A 19,831-nucleotide genomic window follows, 5' to 3' on the forward strand; every position below is an offset into this window, starting at 1 on the left:
ATTGTTTAATTTTGGTGTATTATGAGTGTTAGTGGGCTTAGGCAATTTTGGACCCAAATATATGATCAGAAAAACTTGTAGTAGTAGGGTGAGAATAGAAGAAACGGGGCATCTAATTAGGAAAAAAAATAATGAAATCGTTACCTCTTCTCCTTAGCGGCTTGAGTGTTCAAAACCTTCAAATCCCATCCATCTCACTTTCTTTCTCTTTTTCCCTCTTCAACTCAAAAATTTATTCTCCTCTAGAATTTGCATGTTGAAACTCATTCAATAGTAGCTTGATTTCTCAGGATCCTAGAGATTCCTTGTTGGAATTTAGTGAGTAACAAATCCCTTCCCTTTTTGGTCCCTTGGCTCATTTTTCCTTTTTGCATGACCTCTTTGATGGGTGGTGTTAGAATCTTGTTGTAAGACTATTTTGATGTTGGCTTCTATTAGCTAGTCTTAGAACACAAATTGAGGAGGTCCACTCAGAATTCACCAAGTGCATCATTGTTCCCATCTTCTACAAGGGCTTAGAACCCTAGGACATTGATTTGGGTAAGGAAAGCTTTTACTATATAATTGATTGTTCGTGTTGAGTTTTGATGTTGTTTTTGTGATGCTTGGTTGCTAAGTATTGGGTGTTTAAGTTGTTTTGGTTGTTTTTAGGTGTTGGTGTAGATTGAGGCTTGGATTACTCTTTTTTTAGGTCAATTCGTGATCTGCAAAATTTTAAAGTCTCATTGAGCAATACATTCTCGCCAAGCAAGCAAATCCCTCTGATTTGGAAAAGTTAGAAATTTCACAAGTCTCGTTGAGCAAAACATTCTTGTTAAGGAAGCAAATCCCTCTGATTTGAAAATTTTAAAAATTTCATAAAACTCGCTAAGCAAACAAACCTAGATGACAAAAAAATATTAGAACTCGCTAAGCAAGATAGATAAGTTTGGCTTAACCAGAAAGGTTAGGTTAGCAAAAATGTTAGTTGCCACTTTTTTTTTGTTTTCTCTATAAAGTTCCAAAAATTATAATTAACAATTGTTTTCTCTTCTCGATAACGAATATGATTAATTGTGGAATTAACATAGAGATAGAATATTTGGTACTACAAAACTTGAAAAGGATTGTGGGAATGTTGTGATTTGAAAACCTAGAACTATATTAGAAATATGCTTGATCTAAGAACTGATGATGTGTGAGTGTAGAATGTTTGGTTGAACTTATGAAATTGCTAGATTGGTTCTTAAGTGTTTTGTTGAGAATGAGAATGGACTTGTAGTACTATATTAGTTTGATGAATAATGCATACATGACATTGCATGTGGATAGGTACATAAGTTGAGAGTAATTGGTGGGCTCTTAATTTAGTGTTTGGGGTTTTCGTGATTGCTAAAGAGGATGAGCCTATAGATTAGACCAGTGGGCAAAATCCTATAAACATAAGGTCATGCAAACCTTATAGAGGTAAGTCATTACTCACACTTGTCTAATTTTGATAATAAAAAAATGCACTGTCTCCACATGATTAGCTCAAAGGACTCCCTAAATGGTCGATAATTGGACCGTGGTAAGGGATGAGACTTATGGGAAACGCCTAAAAGTTGTAGAAATCCCTATAGAGTCATGTTCGCATAACATTACATGATGCATATGCATAAGAGATTAATGTGTTAATTGGGATTATCATATCATATGCTTGAACTGATTTGGAAGTGAATGTTTTATTCAAACTTCTCTTTTAAGCTATCTCATTATGCCTTTACCTTCTTATGATATGATTCATTTACATAAGCTTACCCTTGTTTTTGTGCATGTATTATGTTGTATGATTATGATGATTGTGTTTGACACGATAAAATATGATACTGATTCTAGAGAAGATCACATAGTTTCTTGAAAGTCTAGATCTAGAAGATGGACTAGGAGTCAAGATTTCTCTCTTTTTGCTAGTTATATATGTATATAATGTTAGTAGAGACCAACTTAAGACTATGTGATAGTCTTTTGGATTGTTGTTTTTCCCTTAAAAAAAATTCATTTGAAACTTATAGTTTACTTTCTTAGATGATATCTTGTTAACGCTTTAAGACATGCTATAATATTTTAGATATTTCTAGTATGAGCTATAATAGAATTAGGTATGCTATAATATTTTAGAGCAATACCATAAATAGACCGCTACATTTAACTTTAAACTCACCTCTTTCAAAATAATAAACCCACCTCATTTTAATTGTAACTTTATTTGATATTTGAGATTGATCAATAAAACTAACTTGCAGAAAAAATAAATAATTAAATTAATAGGTCAGTCAGTACAACTTTGTGCGCAGCTTAATTATATATTAATGGTCAACGCTTACAACAGTTAATATGCATCATCGTGCTTCCAACTTTTAATTCGACTGACTTTTTTTTAGTTGTGTTATTTGCACAACAGTTTTTAGATTAATTTATAAATAATATTTTTATTTCTCTATTACATCATTAAGTATAGTAACATTCATTGTACAAAACTACAAATAATATTTATCTCTCTTTGAAGTAACATGGTGTTTAATTTACAATAGAAAATATAATTTTGGATGAATTAATTTTTTATTCTTTATTTATATTTTATATTTTAATTTGGTTTTTTAAATTTAAATTGTTTATTTTAGTGCTTTAAAATTTTTCTGTTACCTTTTTACACTAATTTGATCAATTTAATCACATATGACAAACTATCATAGATGTCATATTAGTTAAAATTTACACAGTTAATATAAAAAATTGACAGAAAGACCAATTGCTATAACAAAAACATTAAAAAGAAATTTATGATAAAAATTGAAACAAAAATAGGAGAGAGCAAAAATAAATATTTAATGGGATGAAATATAAAAAAATTATATAAAATATATGTTATATAAATTATATATTTTTTCCCAAAATGTTTAAAGCCAACACGATCTATTATGCAAGGATTTTTTTTTCTAAGTTGAAGTTTTAGTTATTTCTAATTATCTTTTTTGTAAAATTGTTATGACTAAAATAAAATGACTAGATTTTAATATAAATTATTATAAATGACTAGCTTTCTAATTAGTAGACTAAAATTTTAGATATAAAAATTTTCAAAAGTTAAAAGACTCGTCAAAATTCTAAATTCGAAAAGAAAGTAGTTAATGTTTCTTAAAGAAGATGTATATGTAGTACTAAGTAAAGTCTTTTAAATTAATTTAAATTTTGGAAAACTTTGGTGTCAAAACATGTTAGTGTAATTTATTTATTTATTTTATTCAAGTAAATACTACTCTTACGATTTATTTAGGGTAAAAAAAAGCTATATTTTTTCTTTGTTGAGTAGATTTGCTAATGAAATTAAATTATTTTTCATAAATTTGTTCGATTTAAGATGGTTTAACTAATAAATGCATATTAAGGGCTCGTTTCATGTATAATTTAGTAGAATTAATTTTGATAAAATTAACTTCAAATTTTAAATATAATTGAAATATACATGTGAACTTTAAATTAAAACATGCTACACTAAAAAATTGATTTTTAAAATTTCTCAAACTGATACTAACAAAATTAACGTCCGTTTTCAAACGTAATTGTGTACCACTGTTGACCCGATGTACAGTCTCATTTGTTGAAATTGTTTGTACGGAAAGGGGTTTGCATTTCACATTTTAAACGAATTTTGTCATTTGAAGAAATAATAAATAATATTAGCAGTTTTATTTGAATAAAATGGCCAAAATATTCTCGAGTCAGTACGTATTAAAACAAAAGAGAGGAAAATAAAGTCAAGGGAAATAAGTTGCGCCAAAGAAATTTTATACTGAGATTTTTTTTTTATCAGCCAAAAAGGGATTGCAACACATAGTACGGCAATTATACCGTTACAAGAAAAGTAATTACAATTTGTGGATTTGTTGTGTGTATAATATATGTGATCACTGGCAGGTCAACCAAAGAAGATTATATCTTTTAGCAAAACATTTGTTTAGGTGGGATAGAAATGCAAGATTCTCATATAAAAAAATGAAAACTATTTCTTTAAGCATACTAAATACGTTTTCCTAAAAGATATAATAAAGTATTCTCAATTTCTCATATATTTCTTTTCATTTTTTTATGAGAATCTTGCATTTCTATCCACCAATAAAAATATTTTGCTAAAAATATAATAAAAGATTCTCATATTTTTTTAAGCATACTAAATACGTTTTAAATTTATTTTAAAAAAAAATATGATTCCCAACAAACATAAATTTTTAAAGTATTATTTTAGAAATGAAAAAAATTCTACTTAACCCATGTCTGATAAATTATTTCAACATTGAAGCTGTCCATAGATTAGGTGAAGCAAACCGTGGTTGTCATATTCCGCTATTCAAGTGATATTATTTTATAGTCATCTTTCTCTATAAACAAGAGAAGAATATCATAAAGCCAACAGAAATCTAAACATTAGCAATAAATGGGCACTTGGAAGCACATAAAAGAGCTTGATGCTCTGTTACAAAACATAATCTTTGTTTTTATCAAAGAAAATAATATGTTTGGTATGTGGCATGTCACATGTGCATAATAAATTAGCAGTTTTAATTCTTGGTGGATAGCAAAGAAGACATCTTCTTTAGGTTAATGGATATCATTTTTAACAGGAAAAGAAAATGCAACTTAAGAAACAAATCAAACAAGAACATACAACTTGTATTCTATCTTTCTTCCTTATATTGTAGTTGTGAATCTTCTAATGACCCTAAAAAAGTAAATTAAAAAATTAATCAATTAATGCAAAATATTAGTGTTAACTCTTTGATAAGTGTACCAATTCATCCAATTAATATTTTAAAACAGTAATATCAAATATCGAGTTCACAGAAACTTTAACTGTACTCAAGGTTTATATATATCCAAATTTTAAACAATTAATGAATTGAATCAAATATTTGTAACAGGGTGATACATAAATGTAAATTCGATAAAATTAAACTATAAAACTAGCGTGTGTAAGGGTGAGAAAACAAACACTCAAAACAGTGAAGTGACAGTCGATACAAAATTATGGGTATGTTGGGGCTCAACCTACTAGAATTACTCTTGATGCAACATTAATGATTTTTCTCTATCCAAATATTTTTTCAGTTATTACCTACATTCACTTATATACTCTAGTCATGATTTCTCACATGAAAGAGTCTAACTTAATTTCTCTCCTAATCTCTTAAGAGATAAATCAGACAAATTGCATTATGAACAGAGATGCATAAATTAAGCTAAATAACATCATTCTATCCCTAGAAATGGATTACTTAGATGTTCTTTTCCAGTTCTTAAGAGATAAACATTTTTCAATGCCTAAACCCTATAACATTACATGGACATGAGTGATCAAGCCACAAACATGATAATAAGTATAGAAAAGAAACAATAATACTGAAATAACATTAAATAGATAATTAGAATCATTACATCAAGAGTGTTTGGTTGTTGAGCTCCCAACAATGGGTGGTTTAACCTCTCATTGTCATGAGAAGCTTACAAATAAATAAAAAAGGGTTAAGTAAGTGGAAGATAATGAAGAAGAATGGAAATGAAGTACCCCAAATGAATGAATCTATCTCCAATAAATGTGTCGTAGCCTTTGTTGCTCAATAGAATGAATGATGCCTGTATTTTCTCCTTTTTTCTCTTAAAACGCAGCACAATTATGTTTTTCGACATTGATTGTGCGTTAAGCGAAATCACACCCTGAGCTTGGCATAAAAATTTTAGCTAGATAAGTGATCATACACTGAACATGCACCATGTACTGAGGGCGCATGCACGTAACAACTAGCTTCCCATGTGACTTTTAGCGCTAAGCAAGGTTGTCACGTTGAGCGACGTTGGTGCGCTAAGCGCGACTCTCTAGTTCTTCAATTCTCCCCCATGTCTTCGGATGTGTCTCTATAAAAAGTATATCACCATAAATACTATGAATTTACTAGTTTTAGCATCTACTGGATAAAAACTCAGAAGATGTTAAATTCCTAATCTTTAACACAAAAAGAAGTAATAAAAGAGAGAAAAATCAAGTAATTGTTATATGATTTAATTACACAATTTACGTATGCATAACAATTATCAAATTTTCAAATGAAACAATTCAAACAGAGTACAATTCACTCTTGCGATACTTCTTTCCAAAATTCAAACACATAAATTTTTAGTATAAGTAAAATCAACGAATGCTAGCAAATCAAAAGCAAACAAATTAGAAGAGAAAGCACAAGATGAATATCTTTTCATGACAAGGTGAACGAGATCATCAATGATTTGGTTCTTGGCAAGAGTGAACTAGAGGGTTTTGATCTAATTGTCAAGTCGTAAGATTTTTTGTTAGTTTTTTTATGAGGGTTCATAAAATTATTTAGTCAACATTAATTTTAAAGTAGCATGATTTATGTAGGGTTTTTTTTTTTAGAAAAGTAAGTTAACACTAAAATTTAGTATAATTTTTTTTATCTAATTACTAAAATTATTTTAACTCAAAATTAATTTTAAATTCATAATTAATTATAAGTTCTTTATTCATATGAAATCAAACATATAAAAATTATATAAAATTAATTCTCCAAAAGATGAAATCAAACATCCGCTTACCTTTTAGTACTCCATAATTTCAACTAATTTTAAAGCAATAAAAGAGTCATTTATATTTTTTTCACTTTATACATTTGATCATATTGAGGTATTTAAATAGGTAAAACTGGGGATAATACATACTATTTTAATTGACAGCAAATATAAGATTAATTTGGTGAGGGAAGAGAGAGATAAGTGGTGAAATTGAATCTTCCGTTAACAAAAACTTACCACTAACATTTGCCTATTGACAAATTTACTTTAATAATTTATTTATTTATTCTTCAAATAAACAGCAAATGATTATTTAAGCAGTAAAAGTCACAGAAGAAGCAACCCAAAAAGAGAATCCAAACCCATAGCTCCTGAGCAAAATTAGGAGCAAACAAAAAAAATTGTAAAAAAGAAAAAGCAAAACCCCTTGGTACTGTTTCCTCATTCACGATGTCCGCCGCCTCCCGATCAGCCGGTGCGGCCAATCTGGCTGCCGGAGCTAGACCGAGACTGGCACGATCTCCGTTTCGGCTCCCAAAGCAAACCTCAATCTCCAATCGCGTTTTTAGGTAACGCCGTTCCTCTATCGCATTTTCTCGAACATTTTCAATTTGATTTTATTAAAACATTTTATTTATAGGTTACCGACTTACCGGTAGAAGCGAGTTTCTGCGTGGAATCGATGCTTCCTTATCACAGTGCTACTGCTTCCGCATTGCTGAATTCGATGCTCTCTGTGTCTCGCCACTCTTATGGTTGGACCCCTGAAGGTATTTCCTCCCTTTTTTCTTCCCTTCCATTTTATGAAATGAGACATGATTGACACAAGAGCTAAGTTTATGAAATGCATACATTGGATTCTGAAATGAATTGTTATTCTAACTTATCGAACCTACCTGATTGTCTGCAAACATGCTAAATATTTTACTAGTAATTGTGTTTTCTTTTCTTTATCGATGGATCGGTTTTGTCTTGAATCTAATGGGTGAATGATTTTTTTATGTCATTTTGATTTCTGTAATGGATTATACATTCTGAAAATTGAATTTTGCTAACCTATGAAAGTCTGGCATAGTACTTTCATTGCTAATCAAGGCGATAGTGCAATATTGGCTTCACTTCCTTGTCTGTTTTTTTTTTCTTCTGTTGCACACAAATAGGGTGTATACTTTTTTTTACTAGATAAAAAATGTTTTCTTGTCTTTTTTCTATTTACCCTTTCTGGATGGGTAAGGAAGGTTTGTGTCAAATGAAAGTGTTGGGTTGGGTGCATATGGCCAGCTACTTTTGCTGTTCAAACATTTCAGTTTTTTTTTGGGGGGGAGTTTAGGTTCTCTCTCTTGCTCTCACAATGAAAGGATGTATATTTTTTCCTCTTTGTAGGGCAAGAGAAGGCTAGATGAAGATCAAGCATCAAAGATGGTGTCTCATGGATTTGTTTCAAATTTTGGGTTTTGAAGCTTTGAGAACTTGACCTCTGTAGATTAGGGAGAGCATGGAATTTCTAAATTGATTGTATAATGAGATACTGAAAACCATACCTCATGAAAACTAGTTTGGGGCTATGGTGCAATTCAATGCTATTTCTAAGTAGTTCCCCAATTACATTAATTTATCTGCAACAACTTCTCATAACAAAGAACTTTCATTTTGAGTTATCGAGCAATTCTCCTATTTATCACTTTTTCTTTTTCTTAAAAAGAAGTATTATGGATTGTCTTATTTAGTGCATCCCATTTTTTAAAAATGCGTAGACCTCTATATTAACTAACATTCACTTAGAGATAATCACGTGAAGATCATACTGATTGATTGTATTCACTCAGATTGCAATGATGATGTATGATGAATGACAGAGGGTTCGAGCAAGGTTTTATGTAGATGCGCTTGAAAAAAGGTGGCCAAGTAAAAATTTTCTTTTGGGATTTTCTTGAATTATTAATGTACGCCGTAATGTCGATTGTCAAACAAGTATTTGCGGAAAGTAGATAAATGACCCTAAATTGACAACAATTAGTTTCTTTTTTAAAATTGCATTTTGATATTAATTTCTAGATACTATTTGTATTTATACTGTATGCATATTGATTTCTTACTCAAGCTTGTGGAATTTATGTATGATAATGGGAATGTGCATGCATGAAATTTAATGTCATCCATTAACAACACTTATGCAAACTATCACACTCATTAATAATACATATATTTTGAAATTAACCTCGACGCAAAATGTCAGAGTTATTCTTATTTAGTTTACTGCAGTAGAAAAAACATTATTATGATGTTGCAGCGTCACTATGTCAAACTTAAGATTCAAATTGTTTGCAAAATGCCACTTAAGAATTGCAATTCTTGTTGACTTGGATGCTGTTAATAATCTCAGGGGTGATGCTGAATGCCATAATTTCTGGTCTGTAAGCTCGTGATTTGGAATTTATTAAATTTAACACGTCTGTGTAAAATGGGCAATGTGTTGAGATCGCATACTTTTAAATATACTGCCACTACAATGTTTTTTATACATTTTGACTTTGTTTGCAACTCTTTATTTTGACATGGCTGTTTTCTTGTTTAGGGTCGTGATCATTTGCTCTTTGGCTTTAGGCTTGAGGACTACCATGTAATGTTTCGTCATTTCCATTTTGCTTTGCTTTCCCTTACCTCGATGGATTTATGATTTGTATCTAAATAATTTGCATTTTAAAATTTACTACTGTGCATTAGTATGATTACCTTTTGGTTCTGATTTTGCATGGTATTTGAATTTTCTCAAGTTATTGTCTTCTTGAATTCTAGATGGATGATTGCTGTATTTGGGTGCGGTGCATCTGCGCATACTTTGCATAGATTTCACTTTACTTTGTTAGGCCTGCTTAGAGATTTTTCTCCTTGGTTGAATATGAAATCTGAAAGACTTATAAATTGTACGAGCTTCCAGAGCTGGTACCTTGCTTAGGTATGATGACTCTTTTAGAACATTATTGCAACATTTCCATTACTTGACGATTTACAATGATTTACTTCACCCTGTTCTTGGAAATGGTTTTACTCCAAGTATTAGCAAACATTACCAAATTTTAAATGTTTCACGAGCATGTTTTAGACCAATGTCGGTAATACTCCAGATAGCACAATGAATTAAAGCCGTCATCGATTACTTTGGATGGAGATTCAGATGAGGACCCATGTTGCAATTTTTCAGTTTAATTCCTTAATATTTAGCTTTGAAGTTTAACTTGAACTTGATATAGACTCTTTTTTTATAGCTTGAACTTAACTCAATTTATGTTTGGGAACAACCCTCGAATCTATAAACCAAGAGTTAAATTTAAATTTTTTAATGTATACACATTTTAAAAAAATCTAAGTCCATCCATCATCCATGTTGCGGGCCTTGTAAAAGCCACCCAAATGAGGCCTTATGTAAACACACCAGCGGATCAAGTTAATGTCCCCCAAAACTAATTTTTTTTAATTACTTAACGTAAGGATATTAATAATTTGGGTTTGTTCGTATAAGTTTACTTATGAGTGGTTGACTCATCTAGCTACTATATTAAGTGTTTGGTCTAATCATATTTTCTATAATGATTTTTTTTATTTTACTTATTATTAATATAAAATATTCATCAAGTTTATTAAAGACTAATTTTTATCACAACAACGTGTAAAGTGAATAAATAACATGTATGACATCAATTAGATGTGGATTATATGTTGCTAATACGATATATTATGACATCATCTTAAGGGTATGAGGAAAGCGTGTGTCTAAGAATAGTGTTTGAGATCTTAGTTGGACAAGAGTAGTTGTTGATCTGAAAATGGGTTGACTCCATAATATGTAAAATGTGACGTTGATTTTGTTCACAACAAACTACTACAACAGGATTAAAATTGCGTGTTCCAATTGGTTATTCCCTTCCCAATTCATCTAATGGATTGAAAAATAACACATCACTAAACATTTACAAGGAAAACATCCGATAGTAATTGAACAAGTTAAAATAGTGACAAAGTAAAAGCCAAATAAGTTAAATTGAACAATTTTAACTTCCAAACTGTAAAATTAAAGGAGCAACAGTCCATACTTGTATAGCTGTCACGGGATGAGCAGAAGAACATTCTCCATACTGATATCTAATAGGTAGGTTCATCTGCGATAAAGGAAAAATAGTAGTTGAGCAGAAGAATTGATAAGTTGAATAAACTTGCCACAGTTGTTGAATTTGGATTAAGATGATTGAAGTGAATGAAAAATGAGAAATGCATTGGAAAAATAAAGTGACAATACCATCCCCGTCATCTACATCATTATAATCATCTTCATCGTCATCAAAATCTATATTCTGCAAGATTTTAATTGAGTTAGGCACTTAAATTTTTGGTTTTTTCATTTAAACAGGGAAACGAAAAAAACAAAGCTTAGCAACAATATGCTTCATAACATAAAATAAAACATACAACCGTAACAAGAAAGGGAAAACGGTAAAATAACTCTTCAAAGTTCAAACTACTAACACCAGGTCAAATTAAGCAACTTAAAAAAAATCCAATTTTACTAACAATTTCATTGAATGCTGAAAAAAAGTTCATACCACCACCTGTTGTCAAAGGAAGAAAGTGCAATATGTGTATGCAACATTTAAGCAAATGCCACGTTTAATATAGAATTCACTTCTTCAATTTAAAAGAAACCTAACAAATCTCAGAGCAAGAACAAGATAAACCAATCATCACAATTTTCGTCATCTAAGTGCCAAGATTGATATGGAATCCACTTAAAATTTCAAAGAAACCTAACAAAACAAAAGATAGACTAATTCTATTTTTTTTCAGTTTTATATTTTGGTTTTGGGTAAGAAGGGACAGTACAATTGTGGATAACTAATGAATCATCAGTTGAGTTTGCATGATCTTTTTTTTTTTGCTCGACCAAAATATAATATATCATTAATGAGTACCAGAGATACTGAAAAAGTACAAGATTTAGAGATAATTGACATGTATGTTAGCTAGATGCATAATTATACAAGCTGAAATATCCCACTGTAATCTAATAGAACAGGGAGTGTAGTGGTTTCCTATATTCCTGTCCTACTAAAGCCAGATTTAATATTTGAGGACCATTGATTGAAGTGAAGAGAGAAATTCTTTTCCAGGCATCTTAGCCATGTCCATAGAAGAAACACTGCATCATCCATTAGTTTGTGAGCATTGAAAGTAGCATTTGAGAAAACGATGTTGTTCTTATGTTTCCAAATAGTATAAGTCAGAGCTAGCCACCACCACTGCCATCTGGTCGTCTACAGTCCTTCAAACCCTCCATGTATATGCTGAGTGAAGTGCTGACTCGGATGATATGGGAAAACCCCCACCATATTGACCCAAGGCGATTCTCACCATAAAGGGCTAATGTTACTACAATGGAAAAATAAATGACTCGCGCTTTCGTCTACTAATCTGCAAAAAGGACATAAATACTCTTGTAGCTCAACCCATTTCTTTTTCAAATTGTCTCTGGTTGGCAGTTTGTCTTGGATTAGCCTCCACATGAACATTGTCACTTTCGCCGGTACCCTAAGCTTCCATAACTCCTTGAACTGCCCGACCTATCCAGCTCCTAAAATATCTTCTCTAATAGCCTTATAAGCACTCTTAGCCGAGTAACTACCACAAGGCTCTGCCGCCCACAACCACCTATCCTGTTCATCCGACTTGAGTCTAAACCCCTCAACCTCTTGAAGGAAAGCGACTGCCATATCTATCTCACTATCAAACAAAGGTCTCCTCCACTGAAAATTCCACTCCCAACCTCCTTCATTGAATGCTCCTACTTGCTGAATGAGATGTTGTAGCTGAGCCGAGATGGTGTATAATCTAGGGAATTTGACTGCTGAGTTGTTCTCTCCACCTGACCACTTGTCCTCCCAGAATTTAAACTTGTCCCCACATCCTACCTTCCACAAAATCGATTTATTTAGCTGCTGACCCAACTGAGGGTGATGATAAATGGACTTTAAATCCCTCCACCACAAGGATTCAGAGCTGACCCTCGAAGGTCCATCAAGACTTCTCCAACCTCCATACTTTGCTTCAAGAACTCTTGCCCATGTCTCCCCCTGATTCAACAATAGGTCCCATTTCCACTTCCCTAAAAGTGATACATTAAAAGATGGGATGTCCTTTACTCCCAGCCCTCCATGCTCCTTTGGCAAACACATCGTTTCCCACCGGATCCATGGAATCTTGGTTTGATCCGACGAGCCACCCCTTAGGAAGTTCCTCTGTAATCTAATTATCTTGTTGACCACCAGTTTAGGAACCCTGAAAAAAGATAAAAAAAAATAAATTGGAATAGATGTTAGCACTGAATTTATGAGAGTCACTCTCCCCCCGAAAGAAATGTCTTTGTTTCCATCTCGCCAATTTTCTCGCATTTAGTGATCAAAGGGTCCCAAATCTGACATCTTCTGGGATTAGCACCAATAGGGATGCCGAGATATGCAAAAGGAACGGACATCAACCTACAGTTGAGATAATTGGATGCATCATAAGTCCACTGCTCTGACACACTAAAGGCCCCGCAACTACTTTTAGCAAAATTTATTTTTAACCCTGATGCAAGCTCGAAAGCACGCAGTATTGCCTTGATTGCTCTTACATTCTCCATTGTTGCCTCTCCCAAGAATATCGTATCGTCCACATACTGGAGCATACTAACCTCAACCTTATTTATGCCCACTAAGAATCCCCTGTATAGCCCTCTGTTGATAGCCTTTGACATTAGGCCACTCAACCCTTCAGCCATGATATTGAATAGAAGAGGTGATAACAGATCTCCTTGTCTGAGTCCTCTCTGCGGATAGAATTCCTTTGTAGGGCTTCCATTTACTAACACCGAAATAGAAGCTGATTTTAGACAGCCAAGCATCCATTGGGTCCATTTGGGACCAAAACCCAATCTTCTCATCATATAAATCAAGAATTCCCACGACACCGAATCATACGCCTTCTCATAGTTCACTTTGAACACCATGCACGATTTATGTCCTCTTTTCGCCTCATCAACCACCTCATTTGCGATCAAAACACTGTGGAGCATATGTCTGCCTTCTATGAATGCTGTCTATCTTTCATGAATAATACAGTGCATAACCTTCTTCAATCTATTAGCCAACACCTTAGCAAGAATCTTATAAGTGCATCCTATGAGGGAAATAGGCCTATATTCATCTAGTTCTTGAGGATCCGCCACCTTCGGAATTAAGGCTATAAATGAAGCATTCAAACCCCTCGAGAAGACTCCATTGACGTGAAATTCATCAAAGAATCTAAGAAAATCTGGTTTGATGACGTCCCAAAAATGCTTGATGAATTTAAAATTGAGCTCGTTCGGGCCCGGGCTTTTATCACTGCCACAACTCCAAACGGCCCTCCTTATCTCCTCCTCCTGAAAACGCTTCACTAACATGGCATTCTGCTGAAAGTCAATGGTATTGAAGGGAATCCCGTCCAAAGTCGGTCTATCAAAATCTGCTTCCGGAAACCTTTTTGAAAAAAACCTCCTTACTTCCTCTATGACTTCTGCTGGCTCATCCTTCCACACTCCGTCGACCTTCACACCGTTCAAACAATTGGATCGACGCCTGGAATTTATTAGCAGGTGAAAATATCTCGAATTGCAATCCCCTTCCTTAATCCATCTGGATCTTGCTTTCTGTCGGAACATCGACTCATGTGTTTGAGCTGCCTCCCATAATTCCAGCTGAAGTTTCTTTCTGAGCACCCGCTCGCTGTCTTCCAACTGTCTATGTGCTGACACCTCATCCAATTTATTTAGCTCTTCCTCTATCTTCTTAAAACGGGTATATGTGTCCCCAAAATGATCTTTGTTCCACGCCCTTATGTTTTGCTTGAGATCTATAATTTTCTTTTTTAGCGCATAACCCCCCCCCCATCCACTTTGAAGGTTGGATGACCATCTGTCTTTGACCATCTTCTCAAAAGATTTATCAGATAACCAACAATCAAGTAGTCTGAAAGGTTTTGGGCCCCAGTCGATACTTTTGGATCTAAGCAATACGGGGCAATGGTCCAAAAAATTTATGGTCAATGTAGACTGAAACGAACTGGGCCATTTGGATAACCGCTTTGGAGAGACCAAGACTCTATCCAACTTGCTTTTAGCGGTACCATTCGGTCTGAACCAAGTGAATTTCTTTACCACCCATGGCACTTCTTCTACCTCCAGCTCCTCTATCCAGTTATTAAATTTCGCAATGCTTCCATCCACTAGCTCCCTTTGTGAGGATCCCATTCTCTCTCCACGTGACCTGATGTTATTAAAATCTCCTAGGATGCACCAATATCCACCCGGAGTCTGGTTTTTCATCTGAGAAACAGTATCCACTGCAATCTTTTATCTTGCATATTGCATGAGGAATAAATATTTACAACATGTACTAGCTGCACCTCTTGGCCCCACTTCCCTGTCAACAAAATGAGCTCAGCTCCAACAATTTTGCTCTCTACCTTGAAAGAGGTTTGATTCCAAATACAAAGGATACCACCAGCTGACCCAACAGATGGATAAAACTCCCAACTGCAGTCAGAATTTCCCCACAAAGCCTTGCACAAAATCTTATTCACGATCTCCTTTTTTGTTTCTTGTAAGCATAAAAGATCAGCATGATGCTCTTTGACCATCCTTCTGATTGTTGGCCATTTAACCCCCCTCCCTAACCCTCTTACATTGTAAGAGATGATATTCATGGGATCCATCTCCTACCTCGCAACAAGGTTGTCTCTTCTTCATCTCTTTCTTCCATTTCCACCAACTGTTGAATATAATTTCTTTGTGAAGATCCTGTTGTCAACTCCAACTTAGTGATCGTGTTCCACACATTTTCTGCCTGCAATTGATTTTAAAGCCTTCTGTTTGTTGGTGAGTTTTCTTTCTGCACTTGCTGAATGTCTGGTCCACTTTCATGCGAATATAGTTGTTGATGTTGTTGCTTTAAAACAGTTTGAAGGTTTTGCGGGCTTGAAACATCTTAATTCATAGCATCACTTTCTATATGGGCTTTTATTATTTTTCTCTTACTCCCTTTACGGGAGTAAACGAGCCACGGAGTTAGAGAGCATGCTTTTTGGGATAATGGGCCTTTTGTATTGGGTGAACATGGCTTAGGGGTGGTGTCAATAGTACTGCCCAAGTCCACTAACTCCCTCGTCCCCTTGTCACGTGACCTGACTAGGGGTGATTTAAATCTGCATTCTCCTTCAACGTTCTCCTCTCCCTCAACGTTCTTTGTCTCCTCCAGCTTTCCATTTTCATGAAAGCTCTCCTCATAGGCAGTTTTGACTCTCCCCCTTGTGTCCTCTTCAGGCCCTATTTCTTTCATTCCTTCTCCCTACGCCTCTGTCCCCAATACGCTGCAGCTCTGCATGCATTGTGCGTCAGTCTGCGCAAATTTCAGGTGTGTGGCTGACCTTTGGACAATAGCTTTGTTCGTTGAGTCGATTCTGCTGCTTTGTCCAAACGCCCCACCTGATTGGGCTGCTTGTTTCGCTACCATCGCCGGTTCTTGTGCACGATCGGCCGACAGGTGTCGCCCATAGTCGTCGCCACGTTTCAGCCGGTCGTCATCGCCGCCACCTTTGACGTCATCTGCTCCTTCGTCGTTGTCGATGGTGGTTCAAGCTCCCGAATGGAACTATGCTAACCCCCTTTCTCTTCTCCCGCCATGAACTGAGTCATCGTTCACCTTGGCTCCCTCCGAGAGCTCGACATCCAGCCCTCGTGTTTCTTCACCCATGCCCCCACCTGTTGCTCTTCTGTCCTCCACGTTATCCTCCATCATGTCCAATACTTTAAGATTGTACCTCCACATGTTCACCTCGCCTTCGTCATCTCCTTCTTCAGAATTAATCTCCTCTGATGAGCTAAAGTCGTACTGACGCTTTAGGTGCCACGTATCACCTGGAAGCCCACTCTCTTTTGCAACATGCACCAAGAACATTTCCCCCTTTATCCTAACATGCACTATATGTTGTATCCAAGGTTTCCATGACGTTTTGATCAAGATCTGTGCCACGTCTAGCCTTCTTCGCTCTTCTACTTTATCATCAACGTCCACCACTTCACCGATGCCAGAAACTATATGTTTGATGTGGAGCGTATCCCATGCAACCAAAGGTATTCCCCAGCATTGGAGCCAAGCCAGTCTGAAACCAGGGCGTAATTTTGGATTCCATTTCTCTATCAAATAGAACAAATCAGCCCACCCTTCATCTTCTTCATTCAGCGTTCCTTCCACTTTTTCTTCTGTGAGACCGAGAAGCAAAACCATATCTCCGTCGATGTACTTTGGAGATATGTTTTGTCCATTATCCCACCATATGTCATCCTCAATGATAGCAAAACCTGCTAGATTTTTCAATCTGCTCACCCAAGCCTCCTTGAGCCATTGTTGAGTAAAACTGGGAATGGTTAATATAAAAAAATATAAAGTGGGTAAAATTAAAACCAGTTTATTTTTTTTGAGTAAAACTAGTGTCAATTTATTTTTCTATGGGTAAAATCAGTATTAATTTTTTTCTTTTATCTTTTATAATATCTTACATTTATTTCTAAAATAATTATCTTATAAGGATAATACTTATTTTTTATGGGAGCAAAAAACAATAATTACTTAACATATTGAGTAAAAAAATTATTTTGTTAGATCCCACTATGGATCCGCCAATGGTGAGAGTGGTGGTGGTGTTTGTAGTAGCAATGGAAAGGACCATTCTCAAATGTAAGAGAGAATGTATTTTTTCTAAGACTAGAAATTAAATCTATAGTTAATATTTTTCTTAATTTTGAAAATAAATATAAAATAATTTAAAAATGAGTTAAAACCAATTTCAACTCATTTTTTTAACAAATGGATTTTTGTTTTAAAAATTACATTTAAAAACCAAAAATGAAAACTGGTAACCACCCAAACAAACCTTGATTGTTTATATTTTTAAAACAAAACAAGATTTTATTAGGAATTTAATTATTTTTAAACATGTGATATCATATGATATATTAGTGTAATCAAGAGGATCTAACCTAATTAATTAAATAAAATGTATGAGTTATTGTAAATCTTTTAGTATTTATTTTTTTTTCTTACACATAAAAAAAATATTAATATAAGTAACAATTTTTTTATTCGTAAAAATTGAAGTCAAATATTAAGAGATTTAGAATAATTAATGTATATTAGTCGTCTAAATATTAATATAAGTAACTTGTGTTGCATGCTAAAACAAGGATAACAAAATTAAATAAATTTTGTTGTCATTTATTTTGAAATGCAGCATCATAGTTGACAAGAAGTACGTTACTGATAAATGAGTGTTATTATTAACATTTAAAATCAGATAAATTCTAGGATGAAACCTATAGAAAAAACAATAAATAGTGTTTTAAACTTTGTAACAAGTGATTTAGATGTGACTGTGATGTTTAATAGTTTGTGGATATATAGTAAATAATTTAAACGGTTAAGGATGTGTGATTATTGACCTTTTAAACATAATTTATGGATTGCATTAAAAGTTTTAATTTTCCGAAATGACCTTGTACTTAAAATTTGTAATTGACGTATTTAAAAGAGGAAAAAAAGTCGTTGACCCCTAAAAGGACATGTCCGGAGGCTGTGTGTGGGTTTGCATGGGAAGTTATATTCTGTAGCAAATTGCTTACCTTCACTATATTCCAAAAAAATTATTAATTTTATAACATAATAATTTATAAGCAATATTTTAAATAATTAATTATTAATTTCTTTAATATATATACTCAAGTTCAAAATATTATTCATTTATAATTTTATTTAAAATTATAAAATATTAAAATTATTACTTATGAGAAATATAATTAAAATATTAGTTAAAATATCCTAACAATAAATGAATTTCATATTAATAGTGACATGATTTACATATGATTTTATTTTATTTTTGTATTATTATTATTATTTTAAATTTTTGAAAATTGTATTCCTGAAAGTGTCTCACTGAATGTAAAAATTTATATTAAAAGTGTTAAAAATTGTCATTTTTAAATCACTAAAAAATGTATATTTTTTAATATCATTAATTTTATTTTGTTTATTTTTTAATACCATTAATTTTATTTAGATAAAAATATCAAATTGAACTGATTTAAGAATTAAAGAACTAAACAAAAAAAAGGACTAAATTGAGCCTAAAACATAAATTAGAGGAAAAAAAATACTAATTTAGCCTAAAACTAAATAATTTTATTGAGACAAAAATATTTTCAGTTGGGATTTCGAAACTGTCCATTTATTGAGACAAAACATCATGTTTCAAATGCATTGCTTGAATTTCGGTTGGGATAGACTTAGATTAATTTTCGATTGGGATACGCAGGAAACCCTTTTCTTTTTTTTCTTTTTTACTGAGAAAAAACCCTTTTTCTATTGTCCATATATTTTTTTATATTTCTTTTACATCTGAGAGCAACGAAGTCATTCAATATTTTACTGATAAGACCACACATATAATTTACATCTTTTATATTAAAAATATACTAAAACAGATAATATTAATTTAACAAACAATAACTCTTTTATATATTATTTTAATATTTTCTTAACTTTCACAGGTGAACCATTTGTTAACATCTTTACTGTGGCCTTGTTGGTATTCTTATAGTTATCTTGGAGATGACCTTGCAACTAAATTCAATAAACAATAACACCGCAAAATGATAATCTTTCTAGAGACTCATGTATGAGAATACTAACAAGGTTTGATTTGGTCTAACGATGGGACGTGAAAAACGATTCAAATAATAATAATAATAATAATAATAATAATAATAATAATAGTTGAAAATTTTGTACAAACTTAAGTCTCTTTATCAAAATGTCTTTTGTGTTGTGTGCTTACAATTAATAAATTGTTTATGTAAACTCAATAGAAATCACAAGCAGCCCGGGATTCGCCGCAGTCGGGGACAGATCAGAAGTACCCTTTCAACTTTATAACTATTTTTTTGTTTTCCAATTATTATTAATAATAAAGTTTAATCATTAATTTAATCTTTAAATTTTTAAAAGATTTAATTTGATTCTAAATTTTAAAAAATATATATCATTCAGGTCGCTTATGTCAAAGTGAGCTTATGCCGTTATGAGGTAAAACGTGACAGTTTTCCTCT

At 33.0% G+C, this 19,831-nt stretch overlaps 1 long non-coding RNA gene across 8 annotated transcripts; it reads left to right on the forward strand.

Moving 5' to 3' along the window:
- Positions 1–7,026: 7,026 nt before the first annotated feature.
- LOC114387133 lies at positions 7,027–9,708 on the forward strand. 8 transcript variants are annotated; one of them, XR_003661238.1, is made up of 5 exons: positions 7,027–7,169; positions 7,241–7,370; positions 8,427–8,497; positions 9,176–9,220; positions 9,397–9,708. It is a non-coding gene; the product is annotated as an uncharacterized LOC114387133 (long non-coding RNA). The 8 variants fall into 8 exon arrangements; XR_003661241.1 differs by lacking the exon at positions 9,176–9,220; XR_003661236.1 differs by lacking the exon at positions 9,397–9,708 and having other exon boundaries at positions 9,176–9,332.
- The last annotated feature ends 10,123 nt before the right edge of the window (positions 9,709–19,831 follow it).

This window comes from Glycine soja, chromosome 15, assembly GCF_004193775.1.
Source record: "Glycine soja cultivar W05 chromosome 15, ASM419377v2, whole genome shotgun sequence".
Taxonomy (NCBI): domain Eukaryota; kingdom Viridiplantae; phylum Streptophyta; class Magnoliopsida; order Fabales; family Fabaceae; genus Glycine; species Glycine soja.